Source organism: Acinonyx jubatus, chromosome B4 (genome assembly GCF_027475565.1).
Source record: "Acinonyx jubatus isolate Ajub_Pintada_27869175 chromosome B4, VMU_Ajub_asm_v1.0, whole genome shotgun sequence".
Classification (NCBI taxonomy): Eukaryota; Metazoa; Chordata; class Mammalia; order Carnivora; family Felidae; genus Acinonyx; species Acinonyx jubatus.
This window is the reverse complement of record NC_069387.1, coordinates 69,139,693-69,144,424: the sequence shown is the minus strand read 5'-3', so window position 1 is coordinate 69,144,424 and position 4,732 is coordinate 69,139,693. Positions and strand designations below refer to the sequence as shown.

The 4,732-nt window shown below is 37.6% G+C and overlaps 1 pseudogene; it reads left to right on the top strand.

Annotated features, from left to right (window-relative positions):
• Nucleotides 1-789: 789 nt before the first annotated feature.
• LOC106978304 (serine/threonine-protein phosphatase 4 catalytic subunit-like) lies at nt 790-4,290 on the top strand (annotated as a pseudogene).
• The last annotated feature ends 442 nt before the right edge of the window (nt 4,291-4,732 follow it).

The following is a 4,732-nucleotide window of genomic DNA, read 5'->3' as shown; positions in this document are numbered from 1 at the left end:
TTATGATATTACTTACATGTGGAATCTAAGAACGTGAACTCATAGAAACAGGGTAAGTAGAAGGTTGTTATAGAAGGGTAGACGGAAATGGAAAGATGTTGATAAAAGGGTATAAACTTCTAGTTGTAAGGTGAATAAGTTCTGGGCATTTAATGTACAGCATGAGAACCATAATTCACAATATTGTATTATGTACTTAAGAGAATACATCTTAAACGTTATCACCACAAAAAGAAATGGTAATTATGAAACATGATGGAGTTGTTAGCTAACGTTGTGGTGATAATCATTTTACAATATATAGATATATCACATCAACACATTGTACACCTTCAACCTATACAATGCTACGTTTCAGTTATATCTCAGTAAAGCTGAAGAAAAATAGGAATACCTGAATACAAATAGATAGATAAGTAATATGTGATATATTCCTGTACTGGCAGATCATACACCCATTCAAAAAGAAAAAATACTGTAAAAACTGTAAAAAAACTGTAAAAAAAAATAAAGTATATGGATTATCAGGTAGAACACTGAGCAGGAAGCTAGTGTCAAAGAATAATGGAAATTTTTGCTACATAGAAATTCAACTGTGAATCTATTATGAGCATAAAATTACAGTAAAAAAGTTTAAACTACTACATCAAAGTTTGAAACAAATGAGAGTAGGCTCATGTACTCCGACAGAATCATATTACATATTACAATATGAAGTGACGTTAGAGAAAGGTGTTTGTTCAGAATTCCATGAGAAATTTAACTCTAGTAATAGGTATCTATAATGAAATGGCACTTTATCAAATTACTGCAGTGTTCACTGCCAGGTATGTAATACATATTCAATATTATAAAATCAGCTTAAATTTGGGGACTCTAACATTCCAGTGCTGAAAATATAGACGTCCCTGCCTTTGACTCCAATCCCCCTATATATATGTCTGCCACCTAGTCTGGCTTTAGATGTCAAATGCAAATATTTCAAATTTGTTAAAATGAACGTTTGCCTAATGGTGAATGTGGTAACTTTGTCACTATTCTTCCTCATCACTGATAATTAAAAACTTCTTGCAAGATGATACTTTTAAATGACTTCTTCCACTCACACAACACACTTGTTATTACTTCATCACAGGACATCATATGACTTTATGTGAGCTCCATATCCTAGCAGTTAGAGATATATAAACAGCATAAAAACCTATGTCTTATGCAGTGTTTAGCAAACTATAATTGTTCTCTCTTTGACATTTGCTTCCTATCTTCCGTATCTCCAAGTCCTTGATGTGCACATTGAAAATGTCACCAAGTCCTCTGAAATTAACCACATCTTCACATTTGAACCAGACAAACCTTGTTTATTTGCCCAAATCACACATATTCAGGGAATTCCAAACTACAGACAGCTCCTTAAATTTGTATTAACTGTCTAGAAAAACACATATACTCATCCTGGTAGAAACAACATTGTCTTTCGTGAGAAATGTTTTCTGGCAGGGTAGGAAGAATCCTTTAAAACAAACATGTGTTCCTATATACTGCAGAATTATTAGACTTTGGTTAGATTGTTCTTTTGTTGGAGTGGGAGAGTGCATCGAAGAATGAAGTCTTTTCCAGGCAGGGCAGTAAAGAGAAAACACACTAGTGAAAAAAGATCAATCCATACTGACACTTTGATGGCAAAACAAACTTAGGATCTAACCAATCAATCTTTTTCATCATTGCACACTCAGATCTGGCCAAGACAGCAATGCAAAGAGATGTGTTCATCTTCTCTTACTTCTGATGTTATGAGGGTAGTTTGCTTTTAAGCTATTTTGTAAAGTTGGGTGCTAATTTATTCCCTAAAGAACCTAATTTACATCATGATTATTTGTTACGCTCTAAAGTCAGATAATTGTTCTCACCTTTTCCTTCCCTTAACTCAGCTTTTTAACACCTTTTCTAGAGTCTGCATAGATGATTTTGTCATTTTAAAAATACTCTTTCGGGACGCTGTCTATCCAATTTGCAAGTTAAAGTACATGAAACGTGTTACTATCAGAATTTGTAGAATTGTTTTGTATTTGACTACCATAAATTTTGTCAACATTTTTTTGACACTGAATGTAGACCATCCTAGACAAATGGTAGGTGCCCTCTCTGGTCCAGAGGATTGAAAATGATAGACACACATACATGTACACATATACCCTGTTGAAAAGTTAATCATAATAGTTACAAAGTAACTTTTCAGAATCAATTTCAATTCTCTGAAATTTTGAATAACCTGTTAAACACTCTTCCTTCGCAAATAGTAATTAATGAAAAGACGAATGTATATACAATGTGTCTTACTTTCTATTTTTAACATTCATTGAAAAATATGGCCAAGTTCATTAACTCAAATGAAAGGAAAATTTCCATGCCATTATTTATTTTCAGAAGAACTAAGTATCTACATTTAAATTCAAAAGACAATAATATAGGGGTGCCTAAGTGGCTCAGTCAGTTGGGCATCCGACTTCAGCTCAGGTGATGGCCTCACGGCTCGTGAGTTTGAGCCCCACGTTGGGTTCTGTGCTGACAGCTCAAAGCCTGGAGCCTGCTGAGGATTCTGTGTACCCCTCTCTCTCTGCCCTCCCCTGCTCACACTCTTTCTCTCCTTCAAAAATAAATAAACATTAAAAAAGACAATAATATAGAACAGAGTTTCATCCTTTATATTAGTATTTCTTAATATAATTTTATTGCCTTATTACCCACTTAGGATTGTCTACACATTTTTTTTCTTTTCTGGTTACTTGCATGAAGCCATTTTTCAAGGAATATAATTCTGCATAGTATTGGCTTTGATAGAATGCATAATGTGTTCCTATCACTTATTATTACTATATTATATATTACTAATAATATTTTCATTAAATATAATATTCCTATGTAGGTAGAAATCTATTAACACTTCTTAGAGGGTTAACTATTTTTGGTGGGGGAAATAACTTGACAAACAAGATGCAGAATGTAGGATAATGAATGTGGACTAATAAAAGAACTTTCCCAAAAAATGATTGAAGAAGAAATAGTTAAAATCTGAAGAAGAAATGAATAGAAATCAAGAGAAGCAGGGTAAGGAAGACTAGAGGTAAGGAGGGAGAAATACTACAAAAAGATAGAAGATGGAAGGCTAAGCAGCAGGGCAAGGAGCCAAGAAGAAGGAAGCAGAAGGGAGGGAGCTGGAGAGCCAGCGCGAATTCCACGTAGTGGAACCCGCTGGCTCTGACCCATGCAGGGGAGGGGTTCAGAGCTCTGGGGCCAGGGTGTTAGGTCAGCTACCTTAATGCGCAGTGGGAGCAACTGCCATGCTGTGAAATCATCCAGGAGAGTGAAGTCAAGGTGTCCTGCACGCTAAGGCAGGAGAGATCTTGGTAAAGGAGATCAATGTACAGAGGGTGGAGTCGCAGGTCACAATATGTGGCGACATCCATGGACAACTCTATCACTTCAAGGAGCTGTTCAGTGTGGGTGGTAAGACCCTGAGACCAACTACCTTTTCATGAGAGACTTTATGGAACATGATTTCTAGGCATTGAAACATTCCTCCTGCTGCTGGTACTTAATGTTTAATATAATGACTACATCACCAAGATCCTGGGGAACCACTAGAGTTGCCAGATCCCCCAAGTCTATGGCTTCTTTGCTGAGTGCCTGTGAGAATATGATTTGGTGACCACATGGTGCTACTGCCCTGAGCTCTTTTGACTACATCAGTCTGTCAGCCATCATTAATGGCAATCTTTTGTGTGCACGGGTACTTTCTCCCTCCATCCAGACTCTAGACCAGATTCAGATGACTGACTGAAAGCAAGAGGTGCCTCATGAGGGGGCCATCAGACCCTGAAGAGAGCTTCTGGTGCTGCCTACCTATTTCACAGTAACATGCAGCCAAGGATGTTGGCCTGATCTGCTGTGCCCACCAAATGGTGAGGGAAGGTTACAGGTGGCACTTCAATAAAACTGTGCTCACTGTGCTGTTTCTACCATTCTAGGAATGTGGCAGCCTTCCGGGAACTGGATGAACACATCTCTGGAAAGATTTCATTACCTTCCAGGCTGCCCCCCAAGAGACATGTGGCATCCACTCCAAGAAGCTCGTGGATAACTACTTCCTGTAACCTTTTGACCCCTCTCCCCCTCCAATTCCTCTGGCCTTAGGCCACTGTGATTCTGCCCTCTTCTCCAAAAAGAAGCTGGGCTTTGGGGCTGGGGGACCATCGGTGACTCTGCTGTCATCCTCAAAGAGGACACTTCAAGAATGAGAACTTTTCCTGGAGAGGCTTGGAGCCTTAGCTCCATGTTCCTCTTGTTTCTCCCACTTGAACCATTAATGTGCCATTTTTCTCCTTCCCCCCTTTTTTCTTTGGTTTCAGATAAAATTTTGAGGAAAAAATGTATTGAATGAGTAGATTTAAAAGAAAATACTAAATAATAGTTCAGGAGTTATTTAAATAGGGAAAATCATGAAAATGTGGCTCTAATGACTACAAGTTAGAATACACTCTTCTATTTCACACTTCTTTCTGAGAAAGGTCCCTACTTTAAGGTTCCCTAGCTTGTGAAGGATTCCAGAGTTAATTCCCATAAACTCTGTTATATCTCAGTCTATCAGATAAATTTATTTAATATTTATGTTGCACTTGGAGATACATATTTCATTCATTAACTTCATGATAAACTCTGGTGGGAAGCGATGCTC